The 13,933-nt window shown below is 45.9% G+C and overlaps 1 protein-coding gene across 1 annotated transcript in view; it reads right to left on the bottom strand.

The window, feature by feature from the left end:
* The window catches only part of LOC101275616 (uncharacterized), a 253,173-nt gene that overhangs the window by 166,688 nt on the left and 72,552 nt on the right, over positions 1–13,933 (bottom strand).

The raw sequence follows: 13,933 nt of genomic DNA, 5'->3' as shown, positions 1-13,933 counted from the left end.
AGCCTCCTGATTGGTGTGCTTCTCCGTTCCCATAGTGCCAGCAGACAATCTTTCTAAATGAAGACCTGAGCATTCCAGCTCCCTGCTAAGAACCTTTGTGGGCTCGCATCGGTCTTTCCAAGGCCTCTTGTCTCTCTGGCTCCCTGAAGTGGATTCTACAGGTCAGGAGTAACGAACTCCTGCACCGCAGACACACATGCTATTCTTTCTGCCTGGGACCTTTCCCCCCTTGTTAAATTCCACTTATCGCACCAGGCTCAACTCAGATAGTCTTTCTCCAGGAAGCTGCCCCTGCTTCCCTTAGAGAGACCTCCTGAGTGCTGCACAGCACTGTGTGTTACTCTTCTTGTAGCATTCCCTGGACTGCATCACACTGCCTGTTGAGTCCCCCATTCTGAGTCCCCCGTTAGAGCTGAAGGCAAGAGCAGTGTGTTAGGCAGAATTCTGGACCCAGGATTATGCTCATGAATATGTCATGTTACAGGACACAAAGGATTTTGCAGACATAATTAAGATTACTAATCAGTTGACATTAGGTACAGAGATTATCTGGACAGGCTCAAAGTAATCATATGCTTAAAAGCAGAAGAGGGGGCTTCCCTGGTGGCACAGTGGTTGAGAGTCCGCCTGCCAATGCAGGAGATATGGGTTCGTGCCCCGGTCCGGGAAGATCCCACATGCCGCGGAGCGGCTGGGCCCGTGAGCCATGGCCGCTGAGCCTGCGCATCCAGAGCCTGTGCTGCACAATGGGAGAAGCCAAGACAGTGAGAGGCCTGTGTACTGCAAAAAAAAAAAAAAAAAAGTAGAAGAGGAAGGCAGTAACTTGGGGTAGAGGTCAGAGAGATTCCAAATGTGACAAAGTTCTGACACTCCCTTGCTGGCTCTGAGCTGGAGAGGGCTATATGTAAGCAATGAAGCTGTGTAGAGGATTCTATGAATTCAGAGAAACTGTGAGTATTCCTACACGTATATGTTGAGAGTGGGGGGAGACTGCCCTGGGGCACCGTCACACCATGAAGGCCATGGCACGCTGCAAGCAAACACCGCGTCCATCAGTCCTGTTGCCTCTGCTTGGCTCCAACAGGAGTGCATTGTGTGAGCTACAGAATGCTCGCCTACTCTTGACTCTGGTTTAGTCCAGAGAAAGGAGCAGATTCAGCCTGCGGCTTCTCATCTGCCTGTCATTCTCCTGTCTCTCACACCTGCCACCCTCCTCTCTGGGGTGCGTCCTGGCCTTGAAGGGTCTGTCCCCTCAGCGCCCCATAGTGCCTGAGAATCCAGCCGCCTCTCCCACCGTCGACCCATCAGCCTCATCAGTACTGCCACTTCGTGAAGCTCTCCCAGACCCAAATCCACAGTTATGCTTCCTTCCTTCCTTTTCCGATTTATTCATTCACCATCTAGAGTTGAGTCTCTACTCCACGCTGGGCTCTGAGCTCAGCACTAGGGATCTAGGGATGTGCAGACAAATACAGGATTCACACACACCTCCCCTGTTGGCTCCCTGACCTGGGAAATTATTTAACTTCCTTCATCCTGGCCCATACCTGTGGATGGCCCCCTACCAGGCCTCCGGTAAAGACTGAAATAGTGTGTGTAAACGTGCAGGACAGCGCCCTGTGCTTGGATGTGCTCTGGCCCCATCAGCCCTGCTTCCCAGGGCTTGGCTACACCTACATCTTACCTTCAACCCAGGGCAATATTCAGAAAATCTATCCATGTTCCTGGTCTTGCTACAGCTCTAACCTGGGGGCATAATAATAACATTTTTAAGTCCATGACACAGGGTAAAAGTGTGCATAGAATGAAACGACTACCCTAGAAATAAAAGAAAATGCATTTTTTTCCTATTTGGATATTTAAATATTAATCTCAGGATGCACATGCAAAATCCTCTATTCTGCCTGGACTTGTATATTTCTACTGGCACATTCACCATACAGTTAACAGAGTGTTTCATTTAGTTTCTTAAACCTAAAAAAACAAACACAGCTAAAACAGGTCTGTTGTACCTGACAGTTTGCAACCTGTGTATTCATGATCTCACTTGATCTTCACAATTATTCTGTGTATTATTACTACCCTCTAGTTTGAATTAGTAGCAGCATGGTGTTTCAAAAAAAATTAAAAGACTCTGTAGTCAGAAGAGGAAGGCATTTGACTTGCCTGAACCTCAGTTTCCTTTTCTGTATGGCAGAAGGAGAACACGCTTGACCACGTATGTACGTTTGGGCATCAAATGAAACAGTAGGTGTAAAATGCACAGCAAATAGTAGACATTCAGTAATATTGGATCTTTCCCTCTTATTTTAAAACTAACACAACTGAAGCTGGGGAAAAGTTAGCAAGTTGCCAGGTGGCCAGAGCTCCAATCTTCATCTCCTGCCTCCAAGCTCAGTGATCTTCATGCTGCTCGGTACAGACCGTATCCTTCCATCCCTGCACACCCACGCGGGAAAGCAAGCCCTTGGGTGTCAGGAGGCCCTGCGCTCCCAAACTGCAGCCAGCCCACCTAAGCTGCTGCAGTTCACTTATCCAAACACTGCTGGTCCTTTGTTTCACAGGAGGCAAAGGGCACACATGTTTTACTGAGTGTGCTGTTGGTTAAAAAGCAAAGCCATTCTCAAGGACAGACAGGAAGTATACTGCCACAGGGATTTTTGTCTCCTGGTGGCATTAGGGGATGGGAACCGGCATTTATGGGGTTTACTGTGGGTGCCTTACATTCCTCCTTTCACTTAAATCCCACAGGAACTATAGCTGACCCTTGAACAACATGAGTTTGAACTGCATAGGTCCACTTATATGTGGATTCTTTTCCACCAAATGCATACTAAAGTTGGTTGAATCCGTGGACACGGAACCTCGCATGGATGGCCAATTGTGAAGTTAGAGTCAATCTTCAACTGCTTGGAGGGTCGGTGCCCCTAACACCTGCATTGTTCAGAGTCAACAGTATATTCCTCTTTCCTTCTCTAGCCTGGTGATCAGGACCAACAGAGTAACAATAATTTAGCACCTACTACATGCCAGGCATTTTACACACCACCCTGGAAGATGGCTGTCCCTATTCCCACACAGACTTAAATTCCACTGAACCAGCAGACAGGCCCTGGTGTGGGCATCTGCAGTGTGGACACACAGGAGGTGAGGACTCTGTTGGCTGTGGACAATCCTAGATGCAGACACTCTTTACAGTCTCCGAGACCCACACCTGGGCCCTTCTACCACGAGGCCTGGGTTTTCTTTGTTTGCCAAATGTGCCCTCCTTTGGCAAGTGATACTTCGTTCTAAAATATCATTAGTATGGTGGTCAATTTGATGTGTCCACTTGACAGGGCTAAGGGATGCCCAGATAGCTGGTGAAACATTATTTCTGGGTGCGTCTGTGAGGGTGGCTCTGGAAGAGATTAGCGTTTGAATAGGTAGGCTGAGGAAAGAAGACTGTCCTCACCAGTCTGGACAGGGAGATTCCGACTTGTTGAGGGCCTACACAGAACAAAAAGGTACAGGAAGGGCTGATTCACTCTCTCTGCTTGAGCTGAGACATCCACCTCCTGCCCTCGGTTATCTGTGCTCCTGGTTCTTGGGTATTTGGACCCAGACTGGGATTTACACTCTTAGCCTCCTAATTCTTGAAGATTTGCACTCGGGTTGAATTAAACCACCGGCCTTCCTGGTTCTCCAACTGCAGGCAGCAGTCTGTGGGACTTCTCAAGCCTCCATAACCACATGAGCCAATTCCTATGATAAATCTCCTCCTATATGTATCTTCATATAGCCTATTGGCTCTGTTTCTCTGGAGAACCCCGGCTAATACAATTAATACGGTAAAAAATGTGAAGATTGCCAGTAGGGTAGAGGCAGTGCAACAGAAAGAAAAAGCGTTCATATCCAAGCTCAGGTTTGTATTTGCTGTAGGTCAGTTAATCATTCTCTCTGAGTCTCCTATTTGTCATCTGCAAAATGAGATTCTCATCTCAGGCTGCTGTTATGAGGATTAAATTAGGTACCTGGAAGATAGTATGTGCTCATTGAACAGGAGTCTCCTTCCCATATACACACACAGTCCACATGTCGTGGGTACTGCACAAATAACTATTGTAATGGTCATGAACCATCACTGCCAGGAGAATAGTTGCTGCTTGGACCCCAACAAATAGAGTCTACTCTACATAAAAACTCTCCCATTCATCAGCTTGGACAGCTCCGTAAAACACAAGTGATGCTAAGTTCATGCCATTGCAAGTATCCCAGTAAAAGAGAAAGAACAAAAGGTCATTTACTAACATTTACATGAAGTACCACATTTTTATAGTGCCTTAGATTAAAAATAGTTGAAAAGACTATATAAAAACCAAATCCTGTAATTCAATATGAAGAGTAGTAGCCTTTAAATAAATGGTACTGGAACTATAACCATAGGCCAAATGCAAAATATACACAAAACCCCTACCTTATACCACATACAAAGTTAACTCAAAGTAGATCATACACCTAAGTGTTGGACCTAAACCATAAAACTCTTAGAAATAAATATAAGAAAATCTCTATGATCTTGGATTAAGCAAATAGGATGCAGAACACTTGAAACACACACACACACAAAAGCAAAACCTGGACTTAATTCAAATTTAAAACTTTTGTTGTTTAAAAGTCACTGTTAAAGAAATGAAAAGGTAAGCCACAGCCTGGAAGACAATATTTGAAAAGTATACATCTGACAAGGAATTGTAGCCAGACTATACAAAGACCTCTTACAGCTCAGTAATAAGACAAACAACCCAATAAAAACATGGGCAAAAAGTCTGAACAGACACTTCGTCAAGAAGATTATACAGATGGCAAATGAGCACATGAAATGCTGCAGCATCATTAATCATCAGGGAGCTATAAATTACAACCACAATTAGATACCACTTTACACCCACTGGAATGGCTATAATCCAAAACATTGATAATACCAAGCGAGGTGAGAGTCTGGAGCTCTCACACGCTGCTGGTGGGAATGTAAAATGGCACAGCGTAGGAAGACAGTTCGGCAGTTTCTTATAAAGTTAAGCAACACTTACTGTGCGAGCCAGCAATTATCCCTCTAGGTTTAAATAAAGAAAAAAGGCGGGGGGTCGGGGTGGGGGGGACGACACATGTCCACACAAAGATCTAAGCAAATGTTCATAACAGACAAACTGGCAACAGTACGAATGTCCACGGACTGGTGCATGGCAAACAACAGTGACACCCCATGGGACACAACTCAGCGGCGACAAAGGAACAGGCTTCTCACACTCACACGCATGGCTGAATCTCAGAAGCAGTCTTACTAAGTGGAAGAAGTCAGACACGAGAGGCTCCACACACCACCATTTCATTTATGTGAAACTCTAGAATAAGAGGAGACTAGAGTGACAGGACGTGGGGTGGGGGTTTACTAGGCAGGGGCAGAGGGAGTGGATGCGATCATCTATACGATGATTGTAGTGATAGTTATGCAAGTGTACACATTTGTCAAAACTCATTGAACTGTACACTTAAAAGTGGTGAATTCTACTGTATGTAAATTATACCCCAGTAAAACTAATTTAAAAAAAAAGTTGTAATCTCTAGGAAAAATCTCCAGGAAAAGAATTACAGAAGCAGCTAATGGGGGTTGGGGGGGAAGGGTACCTTGAACAACTGCAAGTGTAGGGACAGGGCGGGGGGTGGGGGGGTAGGGGAGGGAGGCCACCCAGGGAGCCGCAGAGCAGGGCATGGGGGACGGGGCAAACCTGGACTACGTGAAGTTGTTAGGGATTCTCACCTGCTCTCCCCCCCTCCAGAAAAAAGCTGGTTTTTTCTTAAAATTAGAAAGGCAATAGATGCTTCATTATGCAAACAGAGCCAAGAATGCTGAAGGACCTGAAATGGTAGGAAAATCTCCTCTCCATCCCCACCCTTCCCCAATCCCCCTCCCAGGGGTGACCTCTGTGGGCAGGGCACACCCCTCACCTGCACTGTCCGCTGCTTCCTTTCCAGTTGTCTCAGTGGTCCTTCACTGAAAAAGGACGAAAGTAACTACTGGACTGAGTTTGCAGCCCAGGGCTTCAGAGTTCATTCAATAGTCCTTTGTCTTCTTCATAAAATCTCAAACCTAATGTTCTCCAGGGACATTAGGTTTGAGATTTTTAGATATTTAAAGTGAAGAAGGCCTCCCTGACTACTGTGGTTGTACAACTCAAGCAACAGTTCTGGGTGGGCAATTGGTGAGACAAAGAGCCTGAATAAATGTGGGTAAACATCATTACTACAATTTCTGTGTCTCTGTTGTTAAAGTTTAGTTTAGCTCAATAAACTGCTTTCACAGAAAGTAATCACATCCATAGCAAATTGACAGGTATGTCCACAGTTTGTAACACACAGGCCCAGGTTCAAATTCTGACACTATATCCACCGATCAGATTGTCCTTAGAGGGTCTCTCCATGCCCTGCCACAGCCCCAGAGAACTGTGCTTGGAATATCTCCCTCCCAGCCAGGCAGGGCAGGGCCGGGCAGGGTCGGCTACCGGGTCCTGAGAACAGTAACAGGACCGCCTAAACTTTCTAAACCTACTCTGCCATCCAGACCTCATCAGAAAGTCCCTTCCCAGACACAAGAGTAGCCTCCCCTCTTAGAAATGCTTGGGACCCTTCTCACCTGCTAGGTACAGCTGTCCTGGAGCACAAGTAATGTGAGGTGTGGCCTCCTCCAGAAAACTGGGGAACATGCCTGGACTGGGGAGGGAGGGAGGCCCCAAGAAGGCGAGAAAGAGCCTCTGGGTGTTTGCAATACCGCACATCCTTCCCTAGGCCTGTTGCAGTTGGGCTGATTCACCAGGTGGGGTCACAACCCCTGAAGCGCAGGCTTTCCTCTCTCAGCTCTACCCTCCTGCTCCGTGGGACTGAGTGAAGCTGTGTCTCCCCACCCTGCCTAGGCTACACTGGCTGACGGGTGGACTGAGCAGCTCAGCGCAATTCAACCTCATAGTTCCTGAGGTCATGCTTGTTTCCTGTGCCACACCAGCTCTAGGAGCAGCCAGAACAAAGCCAGAGAGAGTCAAGGCTGGCACAGCGTGAATTATTAGAAAACACTGCCAAACAGTTTACGGTCAAGTGGAACTTATTCATTCTCCAGAATTCAATAATTTATTCAAACATTTATTTGTTGGGCACCTACTGTGTGCCAGGTTCTACACTGGGGAATACAGATATAAAGAAGCTCTGTGCTGATGCTCAGGGAGGTCAGCACAGAAGATGAAGCAGATAAGAAAGTGGAAAATTACAAGGTCATGTGACGATGACGAGCACAGCTGAACATAGAAATTTGGTGGGACCTTCCAGGTAAGCCCAGGGCAGGCAGGAAAGGCTTCCTGGAGGAAGATACGTGGAAGTCCTGCCAGGTAGAAAGAGAAAGGCACGACAGAGGGGATATTTGGTGTTAAAGATGGATTTGCATGTCAATGCCAAACTCCCCTGTACCTTTCCCCCCTGGTAACCATAAATTCATTCTCGGGCTTCCCTGGTGGCACAGTGGTTGAGTCCGCCTGCCGATGCAGGGGACACGGGTTCATGTCCCGGTCCGGGAAGATCCCACACGCCGCGGAGTGGCTGGGCCCGTGAGCCATGGCCGCTGAGCCTGTGCATCCGGAGCCTGTTCTCCACAACAGGAGAGGCCGCAACGGTGAGAGGCCCGCGTACCGCAAAAAAAAAAAAAAAAAAAAAATTCATTCTGTAAGCCTGAGTCTGTTTCTGTTTTGTGAATAAGTTCATTTGTATCATTTAAACTAACACAACATTGTTAATCAACTATGCTCCAGTATAAAATAAAATTTTTTTAAAATGTACTTGCAAGGGAACATATAGTGTGAAGCTATGAGTAATTTAGCAGAGATTTTGAATTTTTAGAAAAATATATCCACGGTAACTAATCACTGGCAACTTAGTTTACATGAAGTGGGGAGAAAGTCACCGTGATGGCTGCCACTGCCCCCACCCCAGCCCTTCCTGCCCCGTGGACCCTTCTGTTGTCCTGGTGCGCCCTGGTTTGAGAATTCCTCTTCCCTCTGCCTCCCACACATCAGATGCACACAGTTCACCGAGACCAAGTGCCTTCTGTAGTCACGTGAATTAAAAAGGAGACGCCGCTCAAACAGCTAAGAGCAGGAATGTCACGCTGTTTTATATGCACCCCAACTGTACTTAAGGACACCCTCACTAATAAAAGGTTATAAATCACTAGGAAAAAAAATGTGATAATAAGGCTCACCAGTTAGGCAGGAACCAGGCTGCAAAGGGTAGTGCATGCCCTGCTCAGGGCTCTGGCCTTCACCTGCAAGCCACTGCGTTTAAATAGCAAAGTAAACCAACATATTTGTGAGTGAAAAAATCCACTCTGGCAGCAATGTAGGGAATGAGCACCAGAAGGTGAGAATGAAGCCGGGACAGTGTTGCCTGTGCGTGGACCTTAGAGGCCAGGTTCACTGGCTGCAGAGGACTTCCTGAAGGAGGTGGCTCTGGAGTGAGCTGTGCATGCAAGCAGAATCTGCACAGGCCATACATTAGGGAGGAGGCTGGAAGTCCAGCAGAGGGGAACCCGTGCACAGATGCGCCTGGCAGTGTACATGTCTGTATACTGCTCCCGCGGGGATGATGGAGTGCTAACCTAGGACTGGAAAGTTGTTCTTCCTGGCTGCAGTCCTCAGCCTGCCACCAGTGAGCTTGTTTGCCACTGGGCAAAGTTTAGAGGTACCAAGCCTTGCTTTTTTCCTGAAAGGAATGGTCTAGAAGAGGTCATACTCAATAACCTTTATTTTATACTTGAAGAGAAGACTTGGTAAAGCCTGGAAAAGTGATTTGCTCAAAAACATGTAGCTAACAGTAGCTGGGAAGAAAAGGCAGCTCTTCATTAAGCTGTTGATCTTTCCACTGTATCTCAATGACATTGACCCCTGTGACCTAATGACCCACTTCTCCTACACCAGTATGGGGCCAGATACCAAGGCAGGGTCCAGTGCATTCTTGTTGGTTGGCTGGGGGTTAACTGGCTGTGCTATCTCCTGTCATAGTGCATTGGAGCTGCTCATCAGGTCACCCATCCCATTCTTCTCTCAGAAATGCTTTCCCAGTAACGGGGTCGGTCAGGCCTCCCCTGTAAGAGTTGCCATCACATCCTCATGAGACAGTTCTTAGGCCCTCCCATCACACCAGCATGGCCCCAGGTTGTCATTGAAACCAGCAGTTGTGCATGAAACCCACCAGAATGCCAAAATCAGGAAGTGGGGTGGTACAAGGGGACCATCTCTCATGGTGGGAAGAAGCATCGAGGCTGACTTTGCCAACTTTCCTTCTTGGTCTATCCAAGTAGCTTTGCGCCCCAAATGAAAAACACCTCTCCTTCCAAGCCCTAACTCTGCAGAGGTCTTACTGACTTCCTAGACTTGGAAGGTCTGTACCTATTGCACAGAAGAGGGAAGCAACCAAGAGAATTCATTCACTAAGGTGAGGTGATTGATAGCAGGCATCTTCCAAAGATTAGACATGAATAGAAATGGGTAAAAGTTTGTGAAAGAGGCACAGTCAAGAAGATTAATGGTCTTTCTTAAACGGTGCTATAATTTTGGCAACACACACCAGGAGAAGTCAAGGTTTTGTCTGTCTTAATCATGTCTGCATGCCCAGCACTTGGAACTCTTACAGAAGCTGTTCAATACACGTTTGAATGATTGAATGAATGAACGAATGGCATGATACAGCTTGTCTCACATACATACACTGCACCAACTGCATTTAAACTGAGGTTTTGTGTCTCATTCTATAGGAAATTAAAGATAGGGCAATGAAATAAAATTTGTTAAAGGCCTACTTACTATCAGTCACTGTGTTAGGTGCCTTTGATAAGTTAGGCTTACAGCACCCTCCAGGGAAGGCCAGGAAGGTCACAACACACAGCTGGTCAGTGGGGGCAAGCTGACCCTGGCTTTACCCTGGTGTTGTTCTCTTCCCACTGAGCCTCGAAGAGCCACTAGAGCCAAGAGTGAGTGCCCTGAAGAAATATTATTCCAAATAAGTTTTGTCACATTTACAAGTTAATCATCTTTATATATATGGATAAGACTGCAGTCCATGAACCAAATCCAGCCTGCCGCTTGTTTCTATAAATAAAGTTTTATTAGAACACAGCCTTGGCCATTAATTTATATGTTGTCTATAGTTGCTTTAGGCTCTGTTATGGACTAAATTGTGTCTCCCTGCCCAATTCACTGTTGAAGCCCTGACCCCCAATGTGACTGTATTTGGAGATAGGGCCTTTAAGGAGGTAATTTAGGTTAAATGAGGTCATAAGGGGGAATCTCATCTGATAGGACTGATGTCCTTATAATAAGTGGAAGAGACACCAGAAATCTCTCCCTCTCTGCAGACACACAAAGGAAAGGTCATGTGAGGACACAGCGAGAAGATGGCCACATCTTCAAGCTAGGAAAAGAGTTCTCACCAGAAATCAACCCTCATGGCACCCTGATCTTGGACTTCTAGTTTCTAGAACTGTGAGAAAAGAAACTTCTGTTATTTGAGCCAGCCAGTCTGTGGTAGTTTGTTGTAGTGGCAGTCCTAGCCAACTAACACCAGGCTACAATGGTAGAGCTGAGTTGTTGTGAAATAGGCCATATAGTAGCAAAGTCTAAGATATTTATTATCTGGCCCTTCATAGAAAAAGCTTGTGAACCCCCTATCTCAATGTTTACAGCCAGATATTGATAAACACTCAACAAGTAAATGCCACTTGATTGTCTGTTTTAATTGTATTGCTATTTTAGTCATTTATTAATTCATTCCTGCAAGTAAATATATTGGCATCCCAGCAATGCACCCAGAACACTGGATCATGCAATCACCAAATATTTACTGAGTCTTGTCCTAAGCCCTGTAGTCACAGGGATATATTCGACACAGTCCTTGCCCACAGTGTCATGGAGATGTAAGTCTTAGCTCCATAAAACCTTATTCCATAATCAATGGCCCTGTCTCTTTATTAGGTAGATGGTAGAAAAGGAAATAACAGACCTTGAGACAAGCATCTCAGTGTTCTTATCTCTGTGAGAGATGTAATGATATCCCACAGAACGGTCCTGAGGACTAAAGGAGACAACAAATGCAAAGTGCCAGAAACAAAAACAAGTACATTTACAGTGTTTAAAGAATCAAAAGGCCAGCTTAAATACATACAGGGAACAGGAAACTAGAAATTAATTCCTAGAAATTAAAACTCTTTGAAATTAAAACTATAATAAAAGAATTAAAAACTCAACAGCTTTAACAGCAAATTAGATACAGCTAAAGAGAAATTTAGTGAATCAGAAAATAGATCAAGAGAAATTTAGAAAAAATACAGCAGAGAGATAAAATGATGGAAATTATGAGACAGAGGTTAAGAGACATGAAGGATAATGTAAGAAAGTGTAACATATGTTTAAGCCAGAGTTCCAAAAGGAAAGGGAGAGAAGATGGCAAAGACACAATGTTTGAAGAATTAATGGCTGAGAATTTTGTAGAACTGATAAGACACCCATCCATACGCTCATCTCCAATAAATCTCAAGTTCAATAAATAAAAAGGAAAATATACCCTTAGACAAATCAGAGTGAAACTGAAAAACTCCAAATAAGGGGAATGGAGATATATTAAAAGCAGCCAGAGAGGGGGAACTGAATAACTGCAAAGAGTTAGACTGAGAAGAGCAAAAGAGAAGCCAGAATACAATACGCTGAAAGAAAATAGCTGCTAAACCAGAACGACATGTTTCCAGTGAAAACACTTTTTAATAATAAGTACAGAGAGTGGCCAGGATGATAGAATAAAAAGATCCTGAGCTCGCCTCCTCTCACGAGCACACTAAAATCACAACTCTCTGCAGAACAACCATTGATGAAAAAGACTGGAACCTGCCAGAAAAGATCTTCTACAACTAAAGACATAAAGAAGGAAACACAATGAGATGGGTAGGAGGGGCAGGCTCATGATATAATCAAATCTGATATGCCCTGGGTGGGCACCCCACAAACTGGAGAATAATTATAGTGCAGAGGTTCTCCCACAGGAGTAAGAGTACCAAGCCCCACGTCTGGCTCCCCAGCCCAGGGGTCTGGCACTAGGAACATGAGCCCCCAGAGTATTTGGCTTTAAAGGGCAGTGGGGCTTAACTGCAGGAGCCCCACAGGACTGGGGGAAATAGAGACTTCACTCTAAAAGGGCACACAAAATCTCATGCACGCTGGGACCCAAGTAAAAGTAGTGATTTGATATGAGCTTGGACCAGACCTACCTGCTAGCCTTGGAGAATCTCTTGGGGAGACTGGGGGTGGCTGTGGCTTACCCTGGGGTCATAGTCACTGTTGGCAGACAAACTGGGGAACATTCAGCCACGCGAACACTGGTGCTGCTGGTGGCTGATACCTTGGCTCATTAGCACCAAGACCTGGCACAACACAACAGCCTGCAAGCACCAGTGCTGGGACGCCTCAGGCCAAACAACTAATTGGGTGGGGACACAGCCCCAACCATCAGCAGACAGGCTGTCTAAAGACTAAAGAGCTGACATGCTCTGTCGACACACCGCTCCAGACATGGCCCAGCCCACCAGAGGGCCAAGACCCAGCTCCAGCCACCAGTAGGCAGGCACTGGCCCCTCCTGCCAGGAAGCCCACACAAGCCTCTAGACCAGCCTCACTAACCAGGAGACAGATGATACCAGAAGTAAGAAAACAACCGCAACACAGGCAAGACCCTACCCAGGGACCAGCTGGGCCCTGGTCCTTCCCACTAGCAGACCAATGCCACCTTCAGGACACCCTGGACCCCATACTTGACTGTGTCAGGAAACAGCACCCCACCCCCCACAATCTGAAATGAGCTCTGAGATCTCTGGGCCCTGCAGCCAGACTCCAGGAACCAACTCTGCCTGCCAGTAGTCTGGCACTAACCCCAGGATCTGGCTTCACCTGCCAAGTGGGTAGGCAATAGTTCCAGAATCTTTGGGGCCCTGATTCCACCCATTAGTGAGCCAGCACTAGCCCTGGGGAAACCTAGGATTCTGTAACCAGTCACCTTATGACCAGGCACTGCTAAACAGCAGCCAGCAACATATGTACAAGGCACGACCTGGCAACCAAACAGACTAGGGGCCAACAAAGCCTATCAGACCACCCACAGAGTCAGCCTGTCACAACAGGACCCACTCAGCCCTCTTAGGGGGAACCCCTAGAGCATATAGCTTGGGTGATAAGAGGGGAGTGCACACATGGGATGCACAGGACGCCTCCTACAGAGGGCCACTTGTCCAAGGTCAAGAGACATAACTAACCTACCAAATACCTAAAAAGGCAAATAGCAACTTAGACAGAATGAGGCAGCAGAGGAATATGTTCCAGATGAACGAACAAGATAAAAACCCAGAAGAAGAACTAAGTGAAGTGGAGAGAGGCAATCTACTCAAGAAAGAGTTCAGAGTAATGATTGTGAAGACGATCAAAGATCTTGGGAGGAGAATGGACGCACAGAGTGAGAAGTTAGAAGTTTTTAACAAAGAGTTAGAAATATAAAGAATAACCCAATAGAGATGAAGAATACAATAACTGAAATGAAAAATACCTAGAAGGAATCAATAGTAGATTAAATGATTCAGAAGAATGCATCAGTGAGTTGGAAGACAAAGTAGTGGAAATCACTACCACTGAACAGAAAAAAGAAAAAAGGATGAAAAAAAGTGAGGACAGTTTAAGAGACCTCTGGGACAACCTCATGCACACTAATATTCACATTATAGGGGTACAAGAAGGAGAAGAGAGAGAGCGAGAAAGGAACCAAGAAAATATTGGAAGAGATAATAGCTGAATACCTCCCTAATCTGGGAAAGAAAACAGTC

Source organism: Orcinus orca, chromosome 7 (assembly GCF_937001465.1).
Source record: "Orcinus orca chromosome 7, mOrcOrc1.1, whole genome shotgun sequence".
In the NCBI taxonomy this organism is placed as follows: domain Eukaryota; kingdom Metazoa; phylum Chordata; class Mammalia; order Artiodactyla; family Delphinidae; genus Orcinus; species Orcinus orca.
Note: the sequence above shows the minus strand (reverse complement) of the source record. Positions and strands in the feature narration are given on the sequence as shown.